General features: G+C 35.8%; 1 pseudogene; it reads right to left on the bottom strand.

Moving 5' to 3' along the window:
- Nucleotides 1–7,010: 7,010 nt before the first annotated feature.
- On the bottom strand, nt 7,011–11,246 carry LOC122033992 (annotated as a pseudogene).
- Nucleotides 11,247–12,200: the final 954 nt, after the last annotated feature.

Raw genomic sequence — 12,200 nt, 5'->3', positions numbered from 1 at the left:
CTCCACTATGAATAACACTCCTTTATGATAATTACCAAAGGCGGAGAAGCCCTACAACACTCTCAATACAAGAAGAAGGAAAGGAAAACAAAACACAAGCAAAAGCTTACAAGTTATGCAGCAAAAACCCTAACCCTAACTTCTTGTTGTTGCCCGCCTCTTGATCTTGGATCACTAGCAAACCTTGCTCCAAGAACCCTTCAAGAACTGGCGGTAGAGTGGAGAAGAAGTGTGGAGAGCTGCTGGAGAGGATCGGAGATGAATCGTAAAGTTTATACTGAAAGAAACACTCGCCTGCAGCTAAATACGACGCCAACGGTCGGATCCCGATCTATTGGATTGCTCCCAATCGATCGGGGAGGCTTTGGATCTATCAACCGATCGATCCAGAGTACCTCCGCGCTTTCTGGAATAGCCTGGATCGATCGGCTGATCGATCCAAGGCTTATCGCGCACAAACAGCAGCTCCCAATCGATCCACTGATCGATTGGGACCTCTGGATCGATCCACCGATCGATCCAGAGAGGTTCTGTTCCCGGGGACTCACCCGATCGATCAGCCGATCGATTGGGCATGATCCAATCGATCGGCTGATCGATCCAGATCTGCTGGATCAATCGGCTGATCAATCCAGATCTTGGTTTTTGCCCAAAACCAAGTCCAAAGCCCCCTAAACCAATATCCAGTCAACCATAACTTGTTGGTACATAAAACCTAGTATCCGGCCACCCTTGACCTGCTAGGACTCCATCACCAAGTGTCCGGTCAATCCCTTTGACCCACTTGGACTTTTCTCCTTCTGCCAAGTATCCGGTCAATCCCTTTGACCTACTTGGACTTTCCAACACCAGATGTCTGATCAACCTTGACCCATCTGGATTCCCCTTGCCTAGCTTCACTCACTAGGACTTTCCAACTGCCTGGCTTCACTCACCAGGACTTTCACCTCGCTTCACTCACTAGGTTTTCACCTGGCTTCACTCACCAGGATTTCCTTCTGTCTGGCTTCACTCACCAGGACTTTCCTTCTACCTAGCTTCACTCACTAGGACTTCTCTTCTACCTGGCTTTACTCACCAGGTCTTTTCTCTGCCTGGCTTCACTCACTAGGACTTCCTTTGCCTAACCTCCAAGTTAGGACTTTCACCTGGCTTCACTCACCAGGATTTTCCACTGCCTGGCTTCACTCACCAGGGCTTTCACCTAGCTTCACTCACTAGGATTTTCAACTGCCTAGCTTCATTCACCAAGACTTCCCTGTCAAGTATCTAGTCAACCTTGACCTACTTGACTCTTCTTTAATTAACCTTTTATTGTCAAACATCGAAACCCAAACTAAGACTCAAGCTTGGTCAACCAGGTCAACCTTGACCTAAAGGATATTGCACCAACAGTACCTACAATACACCACAAAACCAGAGGGAGGCAGAGATCAGATTCTGCAGAATGCAGAATGAAAATAAGAAGTGTGCCTGTAAGCGTTTCAGTTAGTTGTGATTTGTTGAATTGTCCGAGATGGACATTGATTTAAGTGTGGGGGAGAGGCATCTTCTTCATAGAGGCATCTTCTTCATGATTTGAGATTATTTTTGAGCTTCCAAATGCTGAAATTTAAGTGGAAGAACAGTGAAAAATAGAAAAAAAAAAAAAAAGGCACATCAAAAGAGTATCAAATATGGAAGATAGAGTATCAAGATTATATGTTTGCCATCAAATTGAAGGAGAGGTTAGCTTGATATGTTGAATTGGTAAAAACAAATGGTATTCATCTTTTTACACATCAAAATAGGTCAATTCATCAAGTATATTCCTCCAATACTCTCATCTTCTCAATTTCTTCATTAATGCCTTTTCTTTTGCTACTTCATTCATTTTAATTGCTCTTTTTACTTCCATTTCAATTCTTGTTGATAAAATCCTTTTGATTCATGTATGCTATGTTTATAGTGGTGGAGAATTAGAAAATAAGCAAGCTTATGGTAGTGAAATGTTGTGAGTTGCATTGAGTTAGCTCCACTAAAATGTATTTTTGAGTGTGAGGGCTAGAATAGGTAAATCCTTTGTGAGATTGCATCTTGCTTAATTTTTCAATTGGATTGAAACTACCATACCTACTGATTATTGTTTGGATTGTGTTCATGATTGTTTGTGATTTTTAAGAAGACCTTAGTTAATTACCTTTTACTATCTTCTAGGTATTGCTAGGGAATTTGTTTGGAGATGATTTTTAGTTTTCTTGACTTAAACGGGACGTCCAAGGCTAAGTGTGGGGGATTTGATAACCATGATTTTGGCTATATTATTTTGAATCATAATGCATGTTTTTATTGGTTTATTCATAGTTTAATCTCAAATTAACATCATATCTCAATATTGCATTTGCTTTTGGACCTAATTGTAAATTAGCTAATTTTTATGATATTTGGTGCTAATATTTGATTCTTATTTTGTAGGCATCAAAAGGGTCATGAATCCGATCAGATCAGGCTGCATTTGGGCTCAAATCAAGGGCTAATTAAGTCGATCAAGCCTCAGAGCATTATAGGTCGTTCATCCAAGATTGAGCAGATCTGAGCCATCCGTTGAAGATCCGGCTCATCCAACCTAATGAGGGATAGATCTGAGCCATAGATGAGGATCCAGAGGTTTTGATCCAGATCTGAAGACATCACAGCCGTTGATCAAGCCAGAAATGACCTGGACCGTCCGATTAGATCTGAGGAGTTTAAAAGGCTTCGCGTGAGAAGCTACAGTTGGGCTCGGTCGCGATTTTCTTCTACAGTGCTTCTTCTTCTTCCTCGCAACGCCGAGTTCCCATTCCATCATTCCAAATCCGCGAGCTTGAGTTCTTCATCGTCGGCGATCATCCAGCTACCGGCGTTCATCTCCCAGTGATCAGATTATGGCGAAGGGCGTTTCCCAGACCGTGAGCTTGAGTTTTTGATTCACAGTCCGTGATCCAGGCAGAGGGCGGTTTCCATGTTCTGCGATCTTCACTAGCCACCGGAGCTCGAAGGGTGTTTCCCAGAAGCTCCGGAATTCATTCCATCTTCACTTCGTCTGCTGCATTCGCGCCGATCTGATCAATTGGCCGAGTAACGCAAGATTCCAGAATTCAGCTACTGATTTCTAGCGATGTGAGTGTTACCTGATCTGTGAGCCCGAAGGGTGTTTCTCAGAGGCTATGATCAAAAGGAGGCACTAGCTGAGAGCTTTGTTCATCACCGGTGGTCTCCCGAAGAGTGTTTCTCAGAGGAGGGTCTGTTTTTGGCAGAATGAAGAAGATTTGTTCCGATTTTGGTTTGAGGAATGCTATAGGTTTAGTTTTTATTATCTTTGTCTTAGATTCGTTCTTGAACTCGCTCAGATCTGATGATCTAATTTCGTAGATCTACAATTTAGTTTTGATTTCTTAGCTTGATCATCTTATTCCTTTGAATTCCCGAAACCAAGCTCTTGTTCCAATTACTAAATTTGTTGCAGTCTATTTTCGGTATACACATTTACATTCTTAGTTGAATTAAGTCCATTTCTACATCAAAATCATTTTATCTCAACCTTTGATCTTTGTGCTGTGATTGAATTTAATTATGGAATACTTTACTTGATGAATGGATTGTTTGCCTCTGTCCAATGAAGTTGTGGATGAATTTTGAAATTAATTGATAAATTGAATTGTGATCTAGAATAAGATGTTGATTCAGTTCTTATGAGAGAGTCTGAGCTTTTGAGTTTCTGGGTCATTGAGATGGAGAGTTGAAGAGAAGTAATTGATACATTTGATTAGATAAAGCATTAGCGTTTGAATTTAATTGTTGTTACTAGATGAAATTAAAGGGAATCATGTTAGATGAGCTTATCCTCTCTTGTCTCTATTCTTGATTTTATTAGATGAGATTAGTTTGAATTGTGAGTTTAATGGAAGTGCTTAGTTGACTTTGTAAATGTAATAATTCAATTTGAATCAGTTCTAGAATTCACACATCTACTAGTTAACCTTGGAAAAATACGACTCGGGACTCGTTGCTACAACACTTGTTTTAATTTTAATGAGTTTCCAATCTTTATTAATTTGATGCGCCTCGTGACAAGCCCCCATTCCATCATTCCAGATCCGCGGGCTTGAGTTCTTCATCGTCGGCGATCATCCAGCTACCGGCGTTCATCTCCCAGTGATCAGATTATGGCGAAGGGCGTTTCCCAGACCATGAGCTTGAGTTTCTGATTCACAGTCCGTGATCCAGGCAGAGGGCGGTTTCCATGTTCTGCGATCTTCACTAGCCACCGGAGCTCGAAGGGTGTTTCCCAGAAGCTCCGGAATTCATTCCATCTTCACTTCGTCTGCTGCATTCACGCTGATCTGATCAATTGGCCGAGTAACGCAAGATTCCAGAATTCAGCTACTGATTTCGAGCGATGTGAGTGCTACCTGATCTGTGAGCCCGAAGGGTGTTTCTCAGAGGCTATGATCAAAAGGAGGCACTAGCTGAGAGCTTTGTTCATCATCGGTGGTCTCCCGAAGAGTGTTTCTCAGAGGAGGGTCTGTTTTTGGCAGAATGAAGAAGATTTGATCCGGGTTTGGATTTGTGGAATGTTAGGGTTTAGTTTTCATTTTCTTTGTCTTTAATTTTCTTGCTATTTCTCTTGTTTCATGTTTTCTGCAAATTTGTTTCTAAGTTCTTGCTTACCATTCCGATTTCTTGAATTACAGCAATCCAAATCTTGTTCAACTACTGATTAATTTGCAATCCAGTTAGTGTTTGATATTAGACGTTCTTGTTAGCATTAGTTTATTAGTTTTGGTTATTTAATTAGCAAAGTTTTTGTTCGGTTCATTGGATATGCTATGATTGTGCCATGCCTTTATGTTGAATGCTTATTTTGATGTATTGATTGCTACCTCTGCTCAATGCTATTATGACTGAACGTTTGAGCTTGACTGTGAAGTTGATTGAGATTATTCATTGGATTTTGTTCTGGATTCTACAAGTGTGTTTGAACCTTGAGTTTAATTAGTGCTATGCTTGTAAATTGAGGATATGATAATTGATTTATTAGATTAAATGATGCATTAGAATCTGAACTTAATTGATACCAATTTGTTGAGATGAAGTGGATCATGTTTAGATGAAAACAACATTTCTTTGAATCCATTTTACTTTGTTCTAGTGCATTCTTAAGAACTAGATATATTCAAGTTGAAATAAGGATTTGATTGGAATCAATTCTAGGGTTAACACACATTCACTAGTTTGCCCTTGGAAAAATATGACTTGGGACTCCTTACTATACGTGTTTCATTTAGTTTATGTGAGTTCCAATCTTTATCAATTTGGTGAGCCTTGTGACATGCAAAAAGGCCAACACCAAATTTTGGCGCCGTTGCCGGGGATAATATTCAAATTGACTAATATTCAAATTGAGACAAAATCAAATAAGTTTTAAAAGAATCTGTTGGGGTTGCAAAGTTGCAAACATAGTCCCATATTGAAAACACATGGGAAAGATCATGAGTTTATAAGAGAAAAGATATCTCCATTGATATGAGACCTTTTGGGTAGAGCCCAAGAACAAAACCATGAGGGCTTAGGCCCAAAGTGGATAATATCATGCATTTATAGAGATATCTAAATTCTTTTTGATCCTACAATTAATATCAAAGCCCGGACTGCCAGAAGGACTAACCGCCGACTATGCACAAGAGTCATGGTCCAATCGAACCATGTGGGTGGAATATTGACCTCGAACGAATAAGTGGGGGCTTCCGTGTCCGAATTAAGAGAACCAGACACTAGGAAAGAGGTCTTAGTTGTGGCTAGGCAAAGAAGTCCTAGTAGGTCGGGTGGACCGAGGGGCAAGAAGTCCTAGTGGGTCGAGGATCGGACATTAGGGAGCTTATGGTCCTTTGTTTGAGGGGGGACACATGGGAAAGATCATGGGTTTATAAGAGAAAAGATATCTCCATTGGTATGAGGCCTTTTGGGTATATCCCAAGAGAAAAACTATGAAGACTTAGGCCCAAAGTGGATAATATTATGTCATTGTAGAGATATCTAAATTCTTTTCGATCCTACAGAATCAGAGACCGGTTAATGGTCAAAAACCTCATCAATCGACTAATGGATAAAATCAATCGACTGATAGGCAGAAATCAACCCCGATCTAATAACTTTAAAGTAGGGGTTTTGAGGAGTTTTTCGCCGCTAATTCTTGGGGATTTTGGAGGATAGTGTTGCTACATTTTTGGACCAACAATAGGTATTTCCAAGCTACAATAGATCAAGCAAGTAAAATTTTGGTTGTAAAGTCGTTTTCAATTATATTTGACTTTGTTTTCTTGTTTCTTATTGTATTCTTGTTAGAACAAATTTGTACGAGCCTTCTCCTCCTTCGGAAAGTTTCCGAGAAGGATATTATTTTTAGTGGATGTGATCGCTAGGAGTGGACCCTTGGATTAGTCACCTCAAGGAGATAGATACCAAGTAAATTATAGTGTTGTGCATGTGGAGTCGAGATTGAAGCAAGGTTTCCGCTGTTCATTCAACGATAAGCACAAAGCATCGAAGAGAGGTGATTGAAGTTATTCATCCCTCCCCCTCGCCCCTCCCCTCTAGTTCACACGGGTCCTAACACAAGAGATTTATGCTTCATTTTTCTCTAAAAACACATCCTATCAATAAAAATAAGTAAAGAACATATCTCTAAACTAAAAAAGTTAAAGTAAAGAAATCATATAAAAATATGATGTGCAAATATAAATCATGCTCATGAAATATAACAAAATATTTGCTAAATGATACTTAAGAATAGGTATAATCTACATATATCACACACCAACATTAGTATATATATAGCACAGTGAAGAAGGTATATGATGAGAAGTTTAGTTAAAATAAACATAATAAATCTTTAGCAAATATAGATTCAATCAACCCCGGTCCTTCGATTGAAAAGGCCCCGGGCGAAATAATAAGATGAGACCCCAAATAAATTTCTAATAATACATAATTTATCTACAATAACTTCTTCTAGCATTTCTATTTGCAAAATCTTTTATAATATTATTAGTTTCAAGAATTTCCAAGATATCTTTCTCAATACATAAAATTGCCAATCCATTTAATCTTTCTTGAGACATTGATGATCTCATATATGTTTTTAATAATTTTAATTTTGAAAAACTCCTTTCAGCCGATGCTACTGTAACAGACATAGTCAATAAAATTCTATAAGCAATTGTAACATTTGGATAACAATCTACACTTTGAACAAATTCAAGAATATCAATTGCAGACATTATCATATTTGGTAAAGTCGTTTGTAATATTTTTAATTCAGTAAATAAATCATCTAACTCAACATCTGATGAGTTGTCATGAGTTAGAGTAGATTTTAAATTGACACAATATTTTCCTAATTCATCATCATTCAAAATTCTTAATGTTTTTGAATCAAATAAAAAGCCAAATATATTTTCAAAGGTTTTCATTTGCTCGAATCTACATTTTAAAGAAGCAATTGCCATGTCCACAACAACAATAAAATAATCAATTCTAAAAGACTCTTCTAATGATAGTGAAACTTCATCATCTTCTCTTTCATTAAATTGTCTTTTCCTAAAAATACGACGCTTTGTTGTAAATATTGGCTCTATATTCATATCTAATGCAAGACTCTTAGCAATAGTCAAACTTGCAGCATAACCATCATTCCTATACTTTTCAAAAAGTGAGATTACACCTTCTAATTGTTTCATGGCAGAGTCCATGCACATAGATTTTGATTGTAATTTCTTACTCACCATGTTTATAGCAAATAAGATATCATACCAAATGACCATACCAAGTAAAAATTCAAAATTTTTGATTGAATTAGCTAAACTTTCAGCTTCACTTATTGACTTTGCATCATCACAAATATTATTTAATTCAAGTAAAGCAGCTCTCACTTCCACAATTTGAAATCTAATAGCTTGAACACTTTTAATACGACTTTCCCAACGAGTATTCGACAAAGATTTGACGGTTAATCCCTTTACATTATTAAGTAAAATTTTCCATCTCTTAGGAGAACTTGAAAATAATGTATATATGCGATTCCAAAAAGCTTTAACACAAGAATGTGTCATATCACTAAGAGTTAGATTAAGACTATGACAAGCACATGGCATATACAAGACTCTTGGATTTATTTCAAGTAACCTCTTTTGAACTCCTTGGTGTTTTCCTTTCATATTGGAACCATTATCATAACCTTAACCTCTAATATTTTCAATACTAAGATCCAGTGATTTTAACACATTTTGTAATTCGTTAAAAAGTCCTAAACCTGATGTATCATCTACTTTTAGAAACTCTAAAAAGTACTCCTCTATTTTCACTTTATTACCTGACATATTAACACATCATACTATAAAAGTCATTTGTTCTTGAAGACTTATATCTGGGGTACAATCAAGAATTATTGAAAAATATTTTGCTTCTTTAATTTTATTAATGATAACACTTTTAACATTGTTAGCTAAAATATAAATTAACTCATTCTGAATTTTATGACCTAGGTAATGATAATGAATTTCATTACTTTGAATACGTCTAATATGATCTTGCATCACATAATCAAATTCAGCAATCATTTTAATCAACCCCCAAAAATTTCCATTATTGTCTTGATAAAGTTTTTCATTAGATCCTCGAAAAGTCAAACAACGTTTAGAAAGACATTTTACAGTTGCTATTATTCCTGTTATAACTTGTCTCCAACGCTCTTTTTCTTTGGAAATTTCTCGTTGTAGGTCTTTATCAATTGTTAGATTTTTATCTAATCGCATTTTTAATTCATTCCAAGTGTTCATGTTAGTTATATGTTCAATAGTATTTTCATGTTCTTTAAGTCGTTCACTAAGATGTTTCCAATCTCTAAATCATCCTTTGCTAGTGAACTTCTATTGTTTTCAGATTTAAACAACTTGCAACAAAAACAATAAACTTTATCCACATATTTACTGTAAACCAACCACTTTCGGTCTCTTATTTCTCCATTGTTTAAATGTCTAGAATAATGAGCACAAGAAAAATGGCTAGAAGTGTCGTCCAAAGGATATACAATATTCATTTCTCTCATAGGGCCTTTTTCAACTAAAATATCACGTGCATTGTTATCAAGATTATCCCAATTTCTTGCATCATATATATCAAGTGAAGAAATAAATTGTTCATCAATGTCAATATTCTCATTATCTACCCTATTTAAAACATTTTCATGCTCACTCAAATTTTCCCTTTCTTCGTTAGCATCGTGAATCTCATGACACTCATCTACATCATTCACAGTCATAGTTGAATTTTGTGGATTTCCATGAGAACTTTTAATAAAGAATTTATTAATGACACCTCTTTGTGATTCAGTCAATTGTTCTAGTTTTTTCTTTTTTTTCCTTTTCTCACATCCGGAAAGATGTTTTTTAGGCAACATATTATAATGTATAAAACTACAACAATTACAAAAAAAAAACAGATAATTCAAATTATTTCACTAGTAAAGGAATAATAGCACCTGGAATATGATAGTTTTCAATATTAATGGAAATGTCCTAGGTCGTTAAGTTAAGCACCTCATCAGACAACACCTGTTAAAAAAAATTAAATCATTATCAAATTAAAACTAATTAGTGAAATTGTGATACTTAAAGAAACAACAATATTAATTATAACAACACAAGTTATAATCTTAGCCTATTGGTTATCTTTCCATCAATCCATGATCTCCGTGATGCAAGCAGATTTACAAATCAATTTGCGCCTTAAGACTTTAAACAATTTGGAGTTATAAACACATGCTACAATTTTTATGGAAGTCAGAAACTTACAATTCAAGTTCTTAATAACAGCTAAGAAACAATTTCTTCATTATTAATAAATCAATTGCACTGAGCTTTTTGAGAAGATTCAGTTGGACAGTTGATGATCCTCTTCTTTGTGGGTGGATAGAGGACTAAATTAAATAGCATCAAAACTTGTTTATTTAATAAGTTTACAAACAAAAGTAAATAATAGCATCAAAGGCTTGGAACTGCAGCTGGTTATTTTTTTCATTTTGATTTTAGTATACCACATCATTAAATTGGTATGATATCCAAATATCCAATTGCACCAACCATACAAACAAAACCAAGAGAATACAGATGATACTGGTACGCATTAGATAAATCTTAAAAAAAGGATGCATTTTATTATAAACAATAACACAAGGCAAAATTCCTATTTCAAGCAGCTATCTTTAGTTTATTCCCGTGAATTCACGTATCCACTAACTAGATTTACAAAATGCATCCTACCAATTTGAAGCCCCTGATTAAGCTTGTCAAGTTTATGATTTAAAAAATCTGCATCATTTAAAGAAAGTTGGCACATTACGAGAGGTCTCTCCTACAACAATAATCTTTTTTCATAAAAATAACTACATAGAAAATAGCAAACACATGCTACAGCAAACAATTAAATTTTCCATAGATCATAGATGACTAATTAAATCATTATCAAATTGAAACTAATTAGTAAAATTATTAAGAAATAGGCAAATAACAATTCTTCAAGTACTGCATACTTGAAATCTATAGATGAGAAGAATCATTCATTCATTTGGATTTTGGTGGAAGCAGGTCTTGAGGGGTTTTATGGGAACTGGGAAGATATCATCAAACCACATGCCAATGACAATGCCAATAGAAATTAGAATTTAGAAACCATTGAAAGTGAAACTAGGGCAAGTTAGCAAATAGCAATTTAGCATACCTAAACTATAAATTGAAACACCAGATGTTTCAGAGGGAAGCGAGCATTCGAGGATGCGGACGAGCGTTTTCTGGTAGCGACGCCGGCGAGGAACGGAGGAAGCACATTGATCAATAGACAAGACAACCAAAGCTCAAATTCACAAATCACAATGAAAATTCTAATTTCATTCCATGGGCTGTATTTATCATCATCTCTGTGGAAAAATAACGGTAAAAAATTCGTGAGAAGTGACAGAGATGAGATGCGAAAGTAGAAGAAGAAGAGAAGAGATGCGACATCATAATCACAGTCTCACAGAGATAACCGTTGAAGAGCGGAGTCGTGAGCAAGAAGAAGAGATGCGACAGGGAGGAGAAGACATCTTGAGTCCTTCTCGTAGGCCGTAGGCGCAGGCGGGAGGCGGCGTGACAGCGTCGCGGCGAGTTGCTGTAGGCCTGCGACTTTTCCATCGGCAAGGTAAGTTTTGCCCTAATTTTCATTCCTCTACTTAAACATAACATTAAAAAAATAAAATTTTTGGGCCCCCTCAAAATCGAGGCCCAGGGCCATCGCCCAAGTTTGCCCTCCTCCCGGGCCGGGCCTGGATTCAATCATTGTTCAAAGATGACAGTCGTGGCTATGGGTGAGTTAAAAGATGATAAATTTAAAAATATCGATTAATTCAGATAATTTTATCAAACTCGATTTTAAAAATCTAAATTTGATTAAATTGATTAAACTTAAAAATAACAGTGGACTGCTGTTTATTAGCCGTCATAACAAGTCATAACAAACTAAATATAATATTTAACAATGGAGTATTGAACTCAACTTTGGTGAAAATATGGATCGATTAATGGAAAATTAGTTATTAAATTTTCGAATGAATTAATTGATTTTTATCAAGTTAAGTTTATTCAGTTTTTTTTTAAAAGTTTGGTTGATTTAATTAGTTCCAAATTTAGAAATGACGGGATGACGTGTTCGAAGAAAACCGAATATAAATAAGTTCAAAGTTATTATTCTTTTAATTATAATTACTAGCGAATTGGATTAAATAATAGTGGTATTTAGCCTTTATTTCCTTTGGATTTAATAATTGTGGAAGGTTGCGAATACTCCAATTGTTGGATTATTTAAGAATGTGTATGTGGTTACCAGTCGAATATCCACTAAATTGTTGAATGAAAAAACTCATGTATCAAACCGTTTTAATTGAAATTGGATAAATTGTTTTTTTTTACTTAATAATACCGTTCAAATTTTTATAAAAATAAACCGAACAAATTGAATTAAGAAAACATAAATTAAGTGGGTCGAAAATTGAAATAATCAAATTTTAGATTAAATAGGAAACTTGAGAGAGAGGAAAGTCACAAATTAAATCAAGAAACTAGAAGTTTTAAACTCCTAATTAAATTCAG

This window comes from Zingiber officinale, chromosome 11B (genome assembly GCF_018446385.1).
Source record: "Zingiber officinale cultivar Zhangliang chromosome 11B, Zo_v1.1, whole genome shotgun sequence".
Taxonomy (NCBI): domain Eukaryota; kingdom Viridiplantae; phylum Streptophyta; class Magnoliopsida; order Zingiberales; family Zingiberaceae; genus Zingiber; species Zingiber officinale.
Note: the sequence above shows the minus strand (reverse complement) of the source record. Positions and strands in the feature narration are given on the sequence as shown.